Consider the following 20,480-nt stretch of genomic DNA (forward strand, 5'->3'; position numbering starts at 1 on the left):
TGCTCCAATTTGGATTAAACTATAGGTGAATTTTGTTACACATGTTAAGAAATCATTTGAGTTTCAAAGTAAAACATAATAGCATCCCATTCAGAAGGAAAATAGTCACGTCAGACATGTGGTTCCGAAGGAGCATGTGAAGTGTCGTCTTGTTGCTAGGCTACTCCGCTGGCCTGGTATATAGTGTCTTAAACTGTCACTTGGGTCACCTGCCTTAGAGTGCTTGATATTTGTGCCGATCTCTTCCTATGATCTGACTTCCTGCTAATGTGCTCCTTGGGAGGCAGAAGACTGTAGTACTGTTGTTCCTGGTACCCATGTGAGAGACCTGGATGGAGTTCCTGACTTCTGGCTCTGGCTTGGCCCTGCCCCATTTGTTGCATGCTTTTGGGGAGTGAATCAGAAGGTGAAGATAAATATTCTGTCTGTCTTTAAAATGAATACCCTTTAAAAATATTTATTTTTGTTTGGAAGGGAGATTTACAGAGAAGAAGAGATACAGGGGAGAGAGAGGAGAACCTTCTATCCACTGGCACCCTCCCCAAAGCTGCAACATCTGGGGCTGGGCTAGTCTGAAGTAAGGAACATGGAGTTTCTTCTGGGTCTCACATATGGATGTAGAGGCCCAAAGACTGGAGCCATCTTTGGCTGCTTTTCTAGACACATGAGCAGGAAGCTGGACCAGAAGTGTATCAGCTGGTGCCCATATGGAATACCAGCATAGCAAACTATACCATGGTACCAGCCCCAAATAACAATTAAACATTTTTTTTCTTTTAAGGAAACTACTTTTTATTATTTTGATATACATAAGCAAAGTTGTCCAGTTTAGGGCTTTGGTTTGTAATATAGCAAGATAGAAAAAATATTTTAACAGATGTTTATGCCAATGATGTTATCATTATAATAGAATATCAAGTTATAGAAGGTAGATGTGTATGTGTTTAAAGATTTATTTATTTATATGAGAGGCAGAGTTATAGAGAAAGAGAAGGAGAGATAGAGAAAGAGGCAGAGTCCTTTCATCTGTTTGTTTGCTCCCCAAATGGCTTCAGTGGCCAGAGATAAACTGATCTAGTGCCAGATGCCAATAGCTTCACCTTGGCTTCCCACGTGGGTGCAGGGGCCTGAGCGTTTACGTCATCTTCTACTGACTTCACAGGAGCATCAGCAAGGAGCAGGATCTGAAATGCAGCAGCTGGGATTTGAACCATTGTCCCAGTGGAATGCTGGTGCTGCAGGCAGAAGTTTTACTCACCCACCATAGTGCTGGCTTTGATGATGTGTTTACTGTAGTTTATTTATCTATACATCAAGTGATCTGTATAAACATGTGACTGATGCTTAGCGTAACCTTTTCTAAAAATGGGTGATTCATTTTTGGCTTGTTATAATTTATGTTTATTTCTATAAAAGCTTTGTAAAGTGAGAAAGAGAATGAGAGCTCGATCTACTGTCTGCTGGTATACACCCCAAATGCTTGTAGGAGCTGGAGTTGGGGTAGACCAAAGCCAGGCGTCCAGAGCGGAGTGTTGAGTCTTTCAGGTGGGTCGCAGGAACCATCATCTGCTGTCTAGACAGCATGTATTAATAGGAAGCTGGAATCAGTATAGTTGAGTGGGACGTATGCATCCTAAGTGGTATCTGAACTATATGTCAAAGACATTCCCATTTGTTAAGATTTAATAATTTTATATCTTTATTCAGAGTTATATACGCCACCCTTTTTGTTTCTTACTAATAAAATATTAGTGACTGGTTTGTGGCACAACAAGTTAAGCTGCTTGCTGTGATGCTGGCTTTCCATGTGGACATGAGTTCAAGTCCTCTCTGTTTCATTTTTAGTCCAGCTAATGCATCTAGAAAAGCAGTGAATAGTCCAAATACCTGGGTCACTGCCTCCTACGTGAGAGATCTGGGTGGTGTTTCAGGCATATAGCTTCAGCCTGGCCCAGCTCTAGCTGTTGGGGCTACTTGGGGAGTGAACCCACAGATATTTCTATCTCTCTTCCCTATTCATTCTTTTCTCCTCTCCCCCTCTCTCCCTCCTTTTGCTGCTCCATCTCCTCCCACTCCTACTTTTTCTCTTATTCTACCTTTCAAAGAAATACATCTTTTTAAAAAAATGCTAAACCATAGTGCAGGAGCAGGCATTTGTCACAGGTGTTAAGATCTTCCTTGGGATGCCCGTATCCTGTAACAACATACCTGTGTTTGAGTCTGGGCTCCATTTTTTAACTCCAGCTTACTTGCTTGCTTGCATTTATTTATTTTTATTTATTTATTTATTTTATTGGAAAGGCAGATTTACAGAGCGGAGACATAGAGAAAAAGCTCTTCCAGATGCTGGTTCACTCCCCAGATGGCCGCGAAAGCCGGAGCTGAGACAATATGAAGCCAGGAGCTAGGAACCTCTTATGGGTCTTCCATGTTGGTGCAGAGTCCCGAGGACCTGGGCCATTGTCTACTCCTTTTCCAGGCCACAAGCAGAGAGCTGGATAGGAAGTGGAACATCCACAATATGAATTGGTGCCTATATAGGATGCAGGCAGTTGCAGGTGGAGGATGAGGACTTGTTGATCCACGGTGCTGCTGTGCCACCCTTTCCCCCCTTGCCAGTTCTTTCTAATGTGCCATTCTTGGGGTTAGCAGGCAGTAGTTCAAGTACTTGGGTCCTTGCTACCCATGTGGGAGATCTGGATTGAGTTCCTGGCTTCTTGAGCAGCCTGGCGCTTTAAAACATTTGAGGACTCAACCAGAGATCTTTGGCTCTCTGTGTTTCAGATAAACGATAGAAATATTTTAAAATTTTCAATTTAAAGGTATTAAAGGAGTTAGCAGGTTATAATAATAGCCAAATAAAAACTGATAAAATCTAGAGAAACTCATATGCATGTGTACATACACACACGTGCACACACAAATACACATGTACTCTGTGTGCTAATGTTTGGTTCTGTGGAGCTGCTGTTTTCTCATGGTTCCAAGCCTTTGCACACAGTGGGACAGAGCATACTAGCCACTGTGGATGGCTGTTGTTCAGGCTGTGCTCTGGACAGCACTTCTCCAGGGCGGTTCTCTGCATGACTGTATTCTCTCATTGCAAGTCATGTAACAACTCTGGCCCTGGTGCGATAACCATTAGTGGCTTCCACAGGAAGTGAGATGAGCCCCAAATGTCCTCACCTATGTATGATGCCCCTGCCAGGGGTGGGGTTGGAGGACTGTTCTTTACTGTTGTGAATTTTTTCCCCTCTGACCTACCTTATAAACATACATGCAGCCTCAAGACAACAGATCTAGATTGGGGTTGTACTGTAAGACAGCAGGTGGCCACAGGTAACTACAAAGATTTCAGTCAATTAAAATGAAATGAAAATAAGCATTTGTGTCCTTAGTTACCAGACTCAAGGTGGCAACCACATGGGATGGTACACCTGTGGGATTCTAGAAACTTCTGCAGAAGTTTCTATTGTGCAAAACCAGCAGACTCTAGAAAAATAAATTTCAATTTAAAGATATTAAAGGAGCTAACAGTTTATAACTAGAGCTCAAAAAAACTGATGAAATTCAGAGATCCTCAACACTATGAGGTTGCTGTTGTATCCCAGTTACACATGTACAACTTACAGAAAGTCATCGTTGTTTTGCCGTGTGTATTAATTTTATTAGCTATCTTTCATGTATAAGCTTACTGGAATATTCCCACATACATTTTTATCATGTTACTGGATTTTATGTATCTTTCCTCAAGTAATGCTAGTTATAATTAGATAATTTGAAATATTTTATGGTATAGGAGAACTTAGATGATTGGCATCCTGGCATTGGCAGTATAGTGCCCTCCTTGAGACCACAAAAATGATGTTTTGTGAAATCCTAGAATTGGGTGGAAAAAGGTCATCTGTGTAGTGGCTTAAAAAAAAATAACGGAATATTTACAAAAGCAGCAGGAAGTTCTTACTGAATCAGTGCTGGTCCATTGTGTGGAGGAATTTGCAGATTTTTAATTAAGTTGCCTAATACTTACAGTCCTGAATTCACATGGTTAAAAAAATTTCTAACTGGTGGTGGGTCACATGTACATTGGTGTGTTTATGTAGGACAGCCAAATAAAATGGGAGTAGAACTAGGAATAACATGTGCTAGAAGCACAACAACAAAATAATTGAAAGAGAGTGTCTTACAAAGTAATAGGACAACAATGGAAAAATCAGTGCATGTAATTTCGAGATCAGACAAAAGGATGGCCAGAGCATAATAAGAGCGTGTAGAAGCCTGTTGCTAAATCAGAAATGAACAGGAATGAAGTTCCAAACCTCATTTACTACTCTTTAGTCTGTTGCCCTAGAGACAGACTTAACATATTGACTTTGGCAACTCCACAGTAGCTTGCCAGTTCTGCAGTTATTTAAGTTAAAAAAAAAAAAAAGAAAAAGAAAAAAAGAAAAATCTAAATTTGTTACTTTAAAATGTAAGTTTACTGTAGAGACTGAAACAAATTACGTTTATGGTGAGCCAGAAATTTCCAGGTTATGAGTCATCTATTGGGAAACGAATAATTAGATAAAGTAAGGAATTCTGATTTTTAAAAAGTTCAGTGTGAGAACATGGTAAATAAAAGCAAGGCTTCTTAAAAACCCAGTGCAGGAGGCCATGGAGGACTCATTTAAATTTCAAGCATCCCCTTACTTCACTCACTTCATGGCAGGCATGAGGTAACTGGAGAATGTAGATAACAAAATTAACAGTCAGGGGAGTGCTTACAATATTCAAAGATTAAAATGGCAGGATTAGCCTGAAATGATCAAGATGCGATCCGATTCTAAATTTGAATTTGAGCCAGTGAGCCTTTCAGTTTTTCTCTTCTTATGAAAAGCCTTGGCTTTTGGTGTTCCTGTTTTTCTGTGGCTGTAGTGAGAATGATGTCTCCGGACTCTCTTTGCAAAGCAATGATGCAACGAGTGATAGTTTTAAAAGCAATAGATGAAATTACAAAGGAAGAACTGAGTTGGGAGAAACAGGCTTGAAGAAGGGCTGCTGTTTCAGAAAAGAGCTGCCTGGCATATGATGCTTTTCTTCAAGTCTTGACTCAGGACCACCTGCAACGGAAACACCTAGGTGCTTGCTAAAAAATGCAGACATCTGGCCCCAGCCCAGATGCTTTGAATCCAGTTCCCTGGGGTTGGAACCCAGGAACCTTCATTTTAAACAGGTTTCCCAGGAGATTCTTGTGCATGCTAATGTTTTGGGAAAAACACTGTAAGTGCAAATTTTAGCTGTTATGATACATGAATTTAGTGTTCCAAATCTTTCATTCCTCTGGGTATAATTTTGGAGATGATATTTCATCTTTAAAAAGCACCTTGGCAGGAAAAAAATGACGAAGAAGCTTGGAAGGGCTACTTCACAAGCAAGGTGTCAGGGAGTTTTCATTGCAAAGCACCTTTTGTGATTTTTTAATGCATCAGATTAATCATAAGTTTAGGCAAAATATTTCTCCTTTAGGGAAGAGTGAAAATTGCTTAGCATTATAATTTTTACTTCTATTTTTAAAAAAGCATTTTAAATTGAAATAGAATAAGAATTAAGAGTTGTAGATATTTGCTTTCCCACAAAAGCTTTCTATTTACAATATTCTTTGACAGGTGATTTTGTTTTTTGAAGAAAATTGCTTGCTTTAGATAGAAAGTGGTGTATTTCCTGTAGCAATTTAGATATTTGAACTTGAATTCATTTCACGAGTACTTGAGCAACAAAATAAGTTTAAGTTTTTTTGGTCCCAGGTAGGCTTTTGTTAAAGACTTCCCTCCTTTTCAAAAAGCCTTTCTGTAGTGAGGGGAACATTTGCATGATCTTCACATAGGTATGTTGAATACCTAGATCAGTGCCCAGTGTGAGGGGCTTGTGTGTAAGTAATGTATAGTTAACAGTAATGTGTTCAAGACTTTACCATTGCAGGAGAGAAAATTTTGCATATTCTTTTTTTTTTTAATTTTATTATACTGTTGTTGACAATCTTTACATAGTTAATTGCGGTTTAAAAAAAAAAGGTTCAGGGGGTATAGGGAAGTGGGTAATACTATTATGTCCATATTGTTTCCATCATGTATCTGAGGTAAAGGGGGATATTGAGGGAGAAGCCCCACCCAGTTTCCCGCCCACCCCAAGTCCCGGATGTGGGGCATGCTCTGAGATATTTGCTCAAGTGGTTTTAATAGTTCTCCAGTTATGAATCGCTGCCAGTTTCGCTCGATGAGGTCGTCCACTGATTGATATGGTCCATCATAAAGTCTCCGTTTGCCCCATATTCGCTGCCAACATATAGCTGAGATGAATGATTGACCTATTCTGTCTTCTGTCTTTTCTTGGTTAGAGTTCTGAGTCCAGCAGTTCGATTGGGGAGATCTCCAGAGAAACCTTGAGGTATTCCCAGACCAGATTCTTGTATGTTCTAGCAAGCACAGGGCCCGGCACAGTCCATCACCCTGATCAGCTGGTGGTTGCAATTGCTGGGTTGGTTCTGTTTTCAGTCCCGAGTTGCACAGGAACCAATGGGTGTTGCTGTCCAGTCTGGTTCTGCCCAGCACATACTCGGCCCTTACATCAACCAGTGGGAGCTGCAGCCTAGTCGGGGTGACCCACAATAACCCCCATCAGGCCCACCCCTTACCCTGGTTTGCCAGTATGTGTAGCAGTAGACCAGTCTGTCCCCCATCCCATTAGGCTTTTGTACTTGTCAGTGGGTATTAAAGCTTAGTTCCATCTAACCAACTCAACCATCCAGCCCTCGCGGATGTTGTTGAGTGCCTCTCTGTCTAGCCACCCCAGCCCCCGTCCTACTTTTCATGCCCTCCCGCGGGACTAGTGACCCAGGAAGGGGGAACCCACTTTTTCTCTCCCAGGTCTCTCTCAGTCCCGGTTTATGCACTCTTTAGGTGGTTCTGTGATTTGACTTGACAGAATTAGTCTCCAGTGCCAGCTTCTGCCAGCTGATGCTGCGGCCAAGCCCAAACATCCCTCACCCGCTCTAATTTATGCTTGCACCCACAGGAATAATCAGCCCAGCCTGGCTTTTCCCTGATCTAGTCCACATGTAGCACACAGGTGTTGCAGCCTTGCTTAGTCTGGTCTGTCCTCATCCCAGCCCACGCTCTCCAGTGGGAGTAGCTGTCCGGCGAGGGGACCAGCCCCTTAATCCCCCTGCCAGCTCTGTCCCTCCCTTCCTGGATCTCACGTGTGCTGGTTGGGTGCTGCAGTCAAATCCAGTACAGGCACTGGACAAGTGGGATGCTCTACTCTGTATGGTGTAAACTTTTAATTAGGGAATCTCAACGGAACTTGAGCTGTGGTTATGCATCAAGGTGAAGGAATTCATGATGGGGGAAGGGTTTGGGGTGAAGGGGGGGGAATCCCAGTACCTATGAAATTATGTCATGTAATGCAATGTAATTAATGAATAAATGAATATTAAAGAAAAAAAGAGGATATTAGCAGTAAAATTACAAGAATAAAAAAAAAAACTGAGGGAAAGAGAATGGGTGGGTAGGAGAGAGAGAGAAATGAGGGATAAAGGCAGGGAGGAATGGAATGTCATAATACTCTCAGAATGTATCTATGAACTATATTGAATCTATGAAAAACTAAAACAAAATAAAAATGTATCATAGCGAACATAAAAAAAAAAAAAAATCCAGTACAGGCAACCTCACCCTGGCATTCCATAATGTGTACTGGTTTTGTCGCAACCAAACCCGGCTCAACCCACGAAATTTTGCATATTCTCATCTCATGCACACACAGACATACACAAATGTATAGGAGGTATTAGATATGTTAATTTTCTTGATATAGTTAGTTTTCAATGTATATGCATATTAGACATCTGTGCATGAATCATAAATATATTCAATTTTTGTTGGTTTAAGAACCATGAGAATATAATTAGCAGCCTATTGAAAACAATTCTAAAATTAATTTTTTGAAGATTTGTTTGTTTTTATTGGACAGATTTACAGAGAGAAGGAAAAGCAGAAAGATCTTCTGTCCGCTGGTTCACTCTTCAGATGGCCACAATGGCCAGAGCTAAGCTGATCCGAAGCCTGGAGCCAGGGGCTTCTTTTGGGTCTTCCATGTGGGTGAAGGATCCCAAGGCCTTGGGCCGTCCTCTGCTGCTTTCCCAGGCTATAAGCAGGGAGCTGGAAGGGAACTGGAGCAGCTGGAATATGAACACCCATATGAGATCCCGGCATGTTTAAGGTGAGGATTTTAGCCACTAAGCCATAGCGCCAGGCCCTCTAAAATTAATTTCTTAAATATTAAATATGTAAGTAAGTGAAACCGAGTTTGTCATAAAATGCCTTGAGAAGTTTTAATTGGTTTTCTAAAAGTTGATTATCTTAGGTAATAGCAGAATGCTCCATTCCTGGTTGTTCAGAGCTGACTTTGAGGGTTTGTGCCTTGTAATTCTCTCTGTTAACTGTTACTTAAAAGAAAAGTCTGTTTTGTTTTTTTTTTAAAGATTTATTCATTTTATTACAGTCAGATATACAGAGAGGAGAGACAGAGAGGAAGATCTTCCGTCCGATGATTCACTCCCCAAATAAGCCACAATGGGCCGGTGCGCACCGATCTGAAGCCGGGAACCTGGAACCTCTTCCAGGTCTCCCACGCAGGTGCAGTGTCCCAATGCATTGGGCTGTCCTCAACTGCTTTCCCAGGCCACAAGCAGGGAGCTGGATGGGAAGTGGAGCTGCCGGGATTAGAACCGGCGGCCATATGGGATCCCGGGGCTTTCAAGGCGAGGACTTTAGCTGCTAGGCCACGCCGCCGGGCCCGAAAAGTCTGTTTTAAATATATATTTGTTTATTTATTTATTGGAAGGGAGAGAGAGAGCTTCCTACTGGCTGCTGGTTCATTCACCAAATACTTGTAATGTCCAGGCCTGGGCTATGCTGAAGTTGGGAGAGGGAGAGCTCCATCTAGTTTTCCAGTGTGAGTGGCAGAGATCCCATTATGTGAACCATCACTCCGCTCTTGGGTTTGTGTTAGCTGGAAGTGAAATCTGCAGAGGAGCCCTGATTTGCACTCAAATACTCTGACAAGGGGTGGAAGCATCTCAAATTGCAATCTAACCACTGCATCAAACCTCAGTCCCCCCCCCCCCCAATATACTTTTAAAGAAGTTTCTAATGTATACATCATGCAGTGATACTTTGCCACTGTAATTCTGATAAAACATAGATTATTTTGAGTATTCTTAAAAATAATGGGCTAGGTAAATAGGGATGTTTGAAAATGAAGTATATTCTGCCCTAATGAGAGGGCCACATGGGTATGCACCCCTCTCAACTATGTAATCAATATTAAAAGTAAAATAAAAAAATATTATAAAAGCAAAGTGAAATATATGCTACTAAAGATGGAATAGTTCAACATTTGAAACCTTACATAATGTCTTTTAACTTCTTCAGAAAGTCTCAGCTAAAAGTTTGAGTAGAGCTGTTTTAGTAAGCACATATACATTCACACGGTCTGAGTAGCAGCATCTAGTTCCAAGGCTGACCCTCACAGATATCTTACCTTGTTTTGTGAACAGCACTTGTGTTTCAAAACTCTCTTCATTCACCTCTCACTATCAACATTTTCTTTTCTGCGTATCACTTGGATGGACACTTAGCCTGGAGCATAGCCTTCATGTTTTAACAGAGATATGTGATGCTAATAAAAAATATTCGTCATATGCAAAGCAGGTAGATTTATAACCAATCATGTTGTCACAGTCTTGGCAGAAATAGCCATGCACATGTGGTTGTGAATGGGCAAAAATTGCAAGTTGAAGAGGGAGGTAAATAAGAGAAAAGAGGGATGAAGCAGTACTGAAATGAATGAAGTGTCTGGTATGTTTTTTGGCGGAGATATGTTCTGAGAAGGGCATTGTTAAAGTCATTTTGTATGATGTGAACATCATAGGGGATACTTCAACAGACTAAGATGACTGTACTGCCACTAGGTAATGTGCTCTTGAAGGACGACTGTTGTATATATATGTAGTCCCTGTTATGGAGTACATGAGCATATTAGGGTACTTCAGAAACTTTGTGGAAAGTGCATTTTTAAAAAATTCTGTTTTTCATGAACCTTTTGAAATATTCTTGTATATTAGAGAATTTCTCAAAGTCAGTGCTGAGAAAAATTAAGCCATCATTCTCAAGAATGCATGGGAGGCTGACCTGACATCTTGCAATTGGAAAACAGGAAATAAAGAAAAAATTGCCTTAAATTATTTGCTTCTTAATTTTTATGTGTAAAGAGTTGAATGCTCTCAAAATTGAGTGGGAAGAGAAAAAAATGAAATCTGAAAACGCTGCAGAAGCAGGGCCAAAGACTGGTAGGAGGAAGTAAAAGAAAGATGGTAATGATGAAAGAATTCTTGGTAGCACTATGTTAGGGCAACTGACATGTTTTCAGAATGGAAGTAAACATTTCCTAAGCTGACTGTCCCATGTGAAATGGAGAGATAAATCCTAATATTGGTGACTGAGCTGTATTGGATTCAAGGAGGCAGTGACTCCTTGTCAGTGCAGCGCTAAGATGATTCTTGGCCTTCCTCCTGTCCACTCTGATAATGCTAAAGTTCCTTTGCACTGATGAGTCATTCATGATCCTCAGCTCTGCTGATCTTGCTGGTGTCTGACTATTAAGCTTTAAGTATGTACTGGATGTTTGCAGAGGGCATCTAATAGATTCATGGCATTGGTACATTGGAAGTACAGTAGAAAACCATAAGTGACTCATTGTTTTCCTGTGAGTGAAGGAAGCTTGTGAGGCAGTACTTCATTGGTCCAGTGTTACACTTCCCTGTATCCTGTGCTGTGCACCTGGTGGCTGTCTTTTCTGTCCTGTGCCAGGTTTCATGAGTGCAGGCTACTTGACTGCCACACTAATTCTGATCAACTGTGATGCTGAGCTTGTTAAAATATAAGAACACTCTAGTGGGAGCCGTTGCATCTGAGTATCGGAATAATGGAAAGAGAATGGATAGAAAGAGGAGACATCAAGAGTAGAGAAGACTCTTACTAAACTGAGTTGGCAAGATTCATGATAAAACTGGTAAAACCAGGCCTCAAATAAGCTTATTTTTCTTTTTTTATGTACAATATAATACTCTTTCTTTTTAAAATATGAGAGCTCTCAGGTCAGAGAGAGGAAGAGGGAAGAAGATGTATGTCACATAGATTGGTAGAGGGATGACGATGTGGTTTGGCAAATGGACATTGCTTGTTACAGTCTTCAGAGTTCCTCAGAGCCCTAGGCTGATAAGAGCATGTGTTGACATGTTAACACATGTTACCCGAAGCAAACTGGCACATTGAACTTTGGCTTAAAGCTCCCACCTGGAAGTGACATATTTTGTTGTCCAAAGCATGTTACTAAAAATTTAAAGGAATCATGTTCTGCCATGTGCCTAGAGGAAGAGAAGAGTTTTAATGTTTGTGATAGAGCCTGCATGGCAATATGAGCAGACTACAGAGGCTGTGTCAATGGCTGGAACTGTTAAGAAAATGCATCGTAAGTGTCCTGGAGTGTGTGTTATCCATAACAATTGTGTCACTTTGGATGTCATTGGAAATGTCATTGAAGACATTAAGCAACCCCCCCAATATGCTAATGCATGGATTTGTCACTATTAATATGGCATGTTACTATGTGAGTGGCAGTGTAGCAAACAGACAAGAACATGGATTATTGAATTAGGTAGATGACATCTTTGTTACAGACGACTTGTGTGATCTTGAGGAAGCTAGTGAATTTCCTTGTGCTTTAGCTGCCTCATATTTAGATGGAAGTAGTAATGGTATTTATGGAGTATTTATATCATTGAAAGGACTTAAAAAATTACATGTGTGACTATATACAGTAAATTCGAATAAATGTTTGCTAGTATATTTTCTTATGAATTTTGTCATGCTACAGGGTGAATGATCTAAAAATGAAATTGCAAAAAAATTGTTTTGATCTGGTTAGTCTGTAAGGATATCACTGTGTTACAAGAGTCAGATTACCCTATGGCTTTGGGTAGCTTAAAAAAATTGAGATAAGTTCTGTGCTCCCATAGTTGGTATATTCCCCAAATAGCTCCCCAGAGGCCATGACTAGGGCTGAAGCTGGGAGCTAGAATTCAATTCTAGTCTTCCATGTGAGTGTCAATAACTCAGTTACTTGAGCCATTCATTGCTGCTGCCTTCCAGGGTATGCATTAGCTAGAAGCTGGAGTTAGGAGCTGGAGCCAAGTACCAAACCTAGGTACTTGTGATATGGCATGGAAGTATCTTGATGACAAATGCTAACTGCCTACTCCTGGGGAATATTTATTGTTTAGAAATTCACTTTGCATTCATTCTTGTTTTGCACAGTAGGATTTTAGGTGGAATCCTATTTTAAGAATATCAGCATAAAGTAGCATATTGATTTTAGTTATATTTGTATTCAATAATCCAAATGTACTAAAATCTAAATGTGGAAAACTATAAGTTGGTTTGTCTTTTGTTGTTGTTGTTGTTGTTGTTGTTAAAGACATCAGGGCTGGCATCATGATACAGCAGGTTAAGTTGCCCCCTTGCAATGCTGGTGTCCTATGTAAGTGCCAGTTCATAGTTCATGTCTACCTCACTTCCAGTCCACCTCTGTGCTGATGCTCCTTGGAAAGGAACAGAAGATAGATCACGTGTTTGGGCCCCTGACAACCACCTGCTTAAGCACCTGACTTTAACCTGGCCCAGCCTCAGCCATTGCAACCATTGGGCAGTGAACCAGTGGGTGGAAGATTCTCCTCCCTTTCCCTTCCACTTGCTGTCTCTCTTTCTGTCTTTGTAATTCTGCCTTTCAAATAAATAAAATTTTTTTTTAAGAAAAGGACTCTAAAATACATTCTTGACAATGCCTGGAGATGGTTTGTGTGAGGGGTGTGTGTGTGTGTGTGTGTGTGTGTGTGTGTGTGTTTGTGTGTGTGCTACTTGCACTGGTCTGCCACCCTCTCCCAACGATGAATTATCCAACAGAAATGTCTATGGTACCAGCGTTGAGAGATCTTGACCTAAAAATAAATATCAATTTACCATAAATTTATTTTCATAAGAAGTTTCCATAGAGTGCAGAAAACCATTAGGTGGATTCCTGTGGTGGTAAATATCAGTCATTGTAATGGCCTGTTGGAGATGGTACAAAGCTGTTTTCAAACACCATCAGGCTAATTTTTTTTCCCTAACAAAGTGGTGTGCTGTGAGACATACCAAAGTTGATTAAGTGATAATCTAGTATTAGAATTACATTAATTAATGCTCACCCATGAGAGCAACTATCAGGATATCACTGTTTAGTAAATATTCTTTGCCAGAATGTTCTGAATCTGCTAAGACAGTATACTTAAGACCTCTATATTACATTGCTTTTGGTGAGAAATGTAAAATTGTAGCAGTTTGTTTAAAATCCTATTCTAGGCCAGGGTTCTCAGCCTTGCACTATTAACATTTTGGACTTGACAATTCTTGTGCATGTGTGACTTTTTTTGTGCATTGCAGGACACTTAGCAGCATCCCCGTGTCTTTACCCACTAGATGCCAGCAGTGCATTCTTCTCTGCCTGATTGATTAATTGTCACCAGTTGGGATTTAAAAAAAAATTATGCATTGCAACATGTTTCCAGGGATTGGGGAAGGGAGATAAGCCCCATAAAGATTCATTGTCCTAAGTGATTTGGAGAGGGACAGTGATTTCTCAGGGGCATTCAGGTGAACTATGGGAGCCTTAGAGTTAGTAGAGAATGGCAGGAGAAGAAAAATAATAAAAAAAAAAATAGCAAACCAGGAGTAGTTGTGAGCTTTAGGAATATGTGGACAATATGGTGTCAGCTGGAGGATATCTCAGGATACAGAATGTGGAACAGATGGCATCTCATAGGGACAGAAAACGCTTTCTGGCTGCTCTGAGACAGGGTCCTAATAGTGGAATTGAGGGAGATGGAAGACCCTCAGCCTTACCTGAAAGCTAGATTTTCAATTATGTCTGTTAATGAAATGTCAGCTTGTAAGGGCAGAACTGACAAGTATGAAAGAGTAATGGTTCTGTGAAATAATAGGGTAGAGGAAGGTAGTTTGCCGATTAAGTTGCTCATTATCTGAAGGCTATGAAGAGAACCAGTCAATGAATTATTGTGGTGAAATATAACTTTCATTTCCCCAGAAGCCAGGCAAGCAAAACAATCTTAAATAACTAGATTTGTTTTTCATGACTTGTGACAGTTCTTGTTTATCAAGGAGTTAAATAAGGTAAAGTATAGTGAGATGAGTTAATAGGTATAAAAAACTTAGTACCTATCCCATGATAAGAGTTTCATAAATGTTATCAGTAACTGTTCACATAAAGACCATTAAATAATCATGTCCTGCATGTGACTTTTAGCTTTAATGTCTCTCTTCTTAGAAAGTTTGTAGTACTTTGAAATGTATAACCCTTAGGTAAGTAGAATGTAAATTAATCAGACATTGCTGTTTATCACCTGTTTAGAATCACACATAATTTACTGTACATGAAGGTTTAATGTATATAACCACATGGTTATGAATATTGGTGAGTGGATTAATAGATTATTTGTTCAGAATTTAGGCTTTAAACCCAACTATGGCTTAAGTGTGTGATGGGTATGAAGCTTACTTGGGGCTTTGCAGCACCTACTGAGAAGGATTAAAAAAAAGGTTTTCAGCCAGTTAGCAGCCAGTTTGCAGGACTAGCACAGCTTGTCAAAATGTTTGGAACCAACTGTTTTACTCACTATGATGTTATGTACTGTGCCAATAAAATTAGTAAGTCTCTGACTAGTTAACTTCAGTTTGCTTGCCCAGCTCTATACCATTCTGGGATCCAATATGACCAAAGTTAGCCCTTCATTTTAACTTCCAAGGGGGTAGGGAGAAAGTGTCAATGGAATGTTAAGACCTGGATTCTAGGGATAATTTCTGTCTTTTACTCATTATTATGTGACCTTGGACAAGTTTTTTTTTTCTTTTAAGATTTCTTTTTATTGGAAAGGCAGATTTACAGAGAGGAGGAGAGAGAGAGAGAAAGATCTACCGTCTGCTGGTTCACTCCCCAAGTGGCCACAATTGCCAAAGCTGAGCCAACCCAAAGCCAGGAGCATCTTCTGGGTCTCCCATGTGGGTGCAGGATCCAAAGTCTTTGGGCCTTCCTTGACTGCTTTCCCAGACTACAAGCAGGGAGCTAGAACGGAAGAGTGGGGCAACTGGGATACAAACTGGTGCCCATATGGGATCCCAGCACCTGCCAGGTGAGGACTTTAGCCACTGGGCTACTGCCCCGGGCCTGGGCAAGTCTTTTTGATGTTCTTCAAGCTCTTTTTTCTAATTGATTACCTGGGGAAAACTGCCCTCATTTCACACAAAATTTAGTTGAAATTGGACACATTTTGAAAGCATTTGAAAGCATCTGCCTGTTTCTAATTTCAACAATGTTCCTTCCCAAATGTGGCTCTGAACAGTCTACTCTACTTTTGAAATTACTTCAGAGTCTTCTGCTGACTATAAAATGAAATTTAACATAGTCAACAAGAGCTTCTTTGGTCTGACATCCTCTTACCTTACTCTTGATTTTTCTGTTGTCTGTATTGGCTGTCCAATATTGAGCATGCTCTGAGCCAGTTCTTGCATTCCTGTGTTTGTGCAGGCTGTTCCCTCTACCTGCAGGACTGTCCATTGGACAGTTCTTAAGCCTGGCATTCTCTTTCCTCAACGGAAGCAGTCAGATGTTCCTTTTTGGCAATACTGGGTCTTGGAATATACCACCATTCTAGAAAAATTTGAAATGTTGACATTTTTCTTCTCTCTCTCATTGTAGACCAATAGATTTTCATTTATCATATATATATGTATATACACATACATACATATATATATTTTAAAGAAATTTGTGTATTTGATGTGATGGGAGGGAGAGGGAGAACACAGGAGAGCACACATGGTTCCATCCACAGGTGCACTCCCCCAAACCCCAAAATGGCCCCTGGTTGGAGCTAAAATGAGGATCTGATCGGGTGTCTCATGGTGGGTAACGAGAGCCCAGTTGTTTGAATCATCTCCACTGCCTAGCACAGGAATGCACTGACAGACAACTAAAGTCAGGAGTTGGAAATTTGTATCTAACCCAGGCACTCCAGTGTGAAATGCTAATAAACCAAACACCTGTCCCAAACTAATAGATTTTTAAAGACAAGACTTGACCTATACATATATTTGATTGTCTGTCATGAGACAATGTCCAATATGCGATCAGTATTTGAAGAATTGAGTGAATAAATCAATAGTTGAAGAAATATTCTTTAAAAAATTTTTTAAAATCTGAAATACCTCTAGTTGTAAGCATCTGTGATAAGGGAAATTCAGTCTCCAATGAAGCTTGTACAGGTGGATTTTTTGTAGTCAAGGGCTGCCTGCCCTTACAGCCAATGTTTTCTAATGTAATTTTTATTCTTAGAGAAGCTAAACATTTAGACTACGTATTCAGTGATTATTTGCTTACTGCTTCTGGAAACAGCTTAAATACTAGAACAGTGAAATAACTGCTGGAAGAAAATAATAGTTTAAAGTGCATTATGTTAATTAAGACTTTTTACATATTTATGGGGGTATCTTGTGATGTTTTGATACGTGTATGGATTACATAATGTCCAATCACTGTATACACCTCTATCATTAAACACGTAACATTTCTTTTTTTTTTTTTTTTAAAGATTTTATTATTATTATTGGAAGGCCGGATATACAGAAAGGAGGAGAGACAGAAAGGAAGATCTTCCATCCGATGTTTCACTCACCAAGTGAGCCACAACGGGCCGGTACGCGCCAACCCAATGCCGGGACCAGAAACCTCTTCCGGGTCTCCCACGTGGGTGCAGGGTCCCAATGCATTGGGCTGTCCTCTCCTGCTTTCCCAGGCCACAAGCAGGGAGCTGGATGGGAAGTGGAGCTGCTGGGATTAGAACCGGCGCCCATATGGGATCCCGGTGCGTTCAAGGCGAGGACTTTAGCCGCTAGGCCACGCCGCCGGGCCCAACACATAACATTTCTTAAGGTGGAAACATCTAAAATCCTATCTTTGTTACTTTTATAGAAAAAAGTCTTTAATAAAATTCAGATCAGGCGTTGGAATTCATGATTTGTAGAGTTCATTCATTCTTTTTTTTTTTTTTTAAAGATACATTGGTTTTTATCAGAAAGGCAGATTTAGTGGCAGGAGACAGGGAGACAGAAGTTAGTTCTTCTAAGCACCACTTCACTCCTCAGATGGCCGCAACAGAACCAAACCAGTCCAAAGCCAGGAACTGGGACTTTCTTCTGGATCTCCCACACGGGTACAGGGTTCCAAGGCTTTGACCCATCTTCCACTGCTTTTCCAGGCAAGGAGCTGAAAGCGAAGTGGAGCAATTGGGACATGCCCTTGAGAAACACTGGCATTTGAAGTTGGGGTATTAGCCAGTTGAGCTATTGCATCAGCCCTTTTCATCCATTTTTTTTTTTACTTTTTACTTTTTTTTTATTAATTATTATGCATTATGTGACAGTTTCATAGGCTCTGGGAATCCCCCCACCCCTCCCCACGCCCCTCCCCCCTGGTGAATTCCTCCACCTTGGTGCAGTATTACAGTTCAAATTCAATCAAGATTCTTTCCTTGCAAACATATACCAAACATAGAGTCCAGCTACTTATTGTCCAGATGGGTTGAACAGTTTCTTGGGGAGACCATTTCTGGTCCAAAGTTAGAGCTGGTAGAATATCATCCCAGTCAATTAAGAGTCCCAATATAACATTAACAGCAATTTGTAACATTATGGAATTGACATGGTCTTTTCATCCATTTTTATGATGGGATTTTTAAACAGTTTTCCTTATGAATTTTATGAGCTGAAATTTGGGGATACAGTACATTATTTATTCTAGTATTTAGGTGTATATAATGTGTTTACAGAAGGAAATTCCCTTACCCCTTTCCTGTTGCCCTTTGATATTATTTGTTAAAGTTGCTGAGTTTGCCTTTAATAGCCACTGTTCTGTGGTTGGAGATAAGAAGTTTCTATAATTGGAGGCTGTTTCCTGTTCCCTGGTGAAGGAAACATGGAGAGTCATTATAGATTGGTAAAATAGGATAGTCAAATATATAATGTATAGATTTGTGGAATATCCTGGGATCTCAGCTATCCCTGCCAAATGGTTTCAGAGCGTAAATTGTTAATTCAGTTGTTGCTATGGGCTCCATTACATGTTATAGAGTGTAAATTCCAGCCTGAGCCCTGACACCTATTATGAGAACCACATATTTTTGTAAGTCCATGGATAATCTCCATGAATCATTTTGACATGTACCTATCAGTGAAAAAATGAAATATTTGGTGACAGCTATAATTCATTGAAGAAGATTATTTTTCAAGTGTGTGAAATAGGGAGTGGTTCTTGCGTTTCAGTTGCAATTTCAAATCTTTTTAGTTTGTAATGGAATTTTGGTTATAGAGTATTGATTGAAGAATTTTATTCTTTCCTATTTATATCATCTTGTAATTGAAACTAATTGAACTCTTGATTTTTTTCATGTTTTTGAAAAGCAGCTAGGTGACAGAGACAGCACATGTTAGAACTTGTCGGGGTTTGGGGCTATCATTGTGTAGCAGGTAAGCCATGGTTTGTTTCTGGCCCAGCTCCCTGCTAAGGCACCTGGGAATGCAGCAAATGATGACCCAAGCATGTGCAGCCTGGCATACACACAAGGGGGACTTGGATGGAGTTCCAGGCTGCTGGTTTCGCCTGGCCCAGCCCTGGCCTTTACAACCGCTTAGGGAGGGACCTGGTGGATCGAAAATCTCTGTCTCTCCTAATGTCTGTCAGTTTGGCTTTCAAATAAAATAAATCTAAAAAAATCAGGTTATGCATGTTAGTTTAAATTGTTCTATCCATCACCCTCAGTTATTATAAGATGTTAGCCTCGCAATTTTGACAGATTGTATAAAATATTCACAAAGCTAAGTTTCCATGATTTATCATAATTTCATAAAAATTTGATGGAGTACTGTGGCCAATTATTTCAAAAGCTGTGGACTTGAATACATTTTCTGCTGAAGTGTTTGCTTTTGCTGTATTTCCATCGCTGAGAAGTAGGGGCTTATTAAATGTGATTAGGGTGAACTATGATTGATTACTTAGCCTATACATTCTATTTTTCTCTTCTTCATCTTTTTTTATTAAGCTTCATGAAATGTTCCTGATAGTATTCTATAACACTTTCCACTGCTGTGAAATGTGCTGTTATGACCAGGGAGAAATTTGGTATCCAGTACTTTAGCTGTAACGAAAAATAGAATCCTTATATTTTTGAATTTGAAACTGAATTGTAAATATCAAGTGATTGCAAAAGACAAACGAAGTGAGAGCTTAATTTTTAAAACAAAATACTTGCATGCTCTTTCTATGTGGTGTAATTTACATTGTCTGAAGGTTTTTCATTCACTTGGGAAAGGCACTTAACCACCTACCTCTTCCATTCATATTAGGTGTGCTATACAAAAGATGTAAACTGTGAGTCATAATATTTGGTTGTTCTGATGTCATGACATTAACTAAAATAATGACATTAGTCAGAATATTGTTCCTCCTAAAAGTGATTATGGAAAGGGCGTTGCTTTATATAGCTTTCTTCCTTGTCTGCTCTGTTAGATTCTGAGGTTGCTGTCAGCATCATGGCAGCTGCTGTGGGCATAGGCTGATGGTCCTGCTTTGTTGGCCAGAGGACGAAGGGGCCCTTTGTTGTACCTCTGTCGGTTTCTTTGGTTTTCCTGTTCTGGTGTGGGTTAGGTCATGTCGTCCTGCAATTTCATTCTTACCCTTGCCACGGGATTCTTCACTTTTAACTTCTCAAATTAATAATTGATTCTTACTTTTAACATGTACACATGCTCACATAACCTTCCTTCAACTGTGTTACTCCCTGAAGCTACCACCACTTTTATCTCTTTCCTTTTATAACCAAGCTTTGAAAAATAGTGTACAGTCATCTACATTTCCTCAGACTGACTCACTTTGTTTAACACTTTGCAATCAACTTTGTCATGACCAAGTTGTGCTCAACTCCTCTTAGTCATGAAAGCCATGACTTTTTCCTCTGTGTTTATCCTCCTTTACATTTGTACATGTGACTCTGCACGTGGCTTGATTTGATCTCAGAATGGCCTTTTGTTTCCCTCTGTCCAAGGTTTTCTCTGTTCAGCTTCTGCTGTGGTGGTGATCCTACTTCAGTCTCAAGGCTTTATGGTTACTACTTTGCTGATGACTCTGAAACAGTTCTTCTTGGCCTTCCTATGTGTTTGAGATGAGGTCCCACAGGTAAGGTGACTTTCCTACCAATGAGGTTGATTACATTCAAT

The 20,480-nt window shown here is 40.1% G+C and overlaps 1 protein-coding gene across 2 annotated transcripts in view; it reads left to right on the top strand.

Annotated features, from left to right (window-relative positions):
* SH3RF1 (SH3 domain containing ring finger 1) overlaps positions 1–20,480 on the top strand; it is a 170,433-nt gene that overhangs the window by 25,361 nt on the left and 124,592 nt on the right. The window lies entirely within an intron of this gene.

This window comes from Ochotona princeps, chromosome 11 (genome assembly GCF_030435755.1).
Source record: "Ochotona princeps isolate mOchPri1 chromosome 11, mOchPri1.hap1, whole genome shotgun sequence".
NCBI lineage: Eukaryota > Metazoa > Chordata > Mammalia > Lagomorpha > Ochotonidae > Ochotona > Ochotona princeps.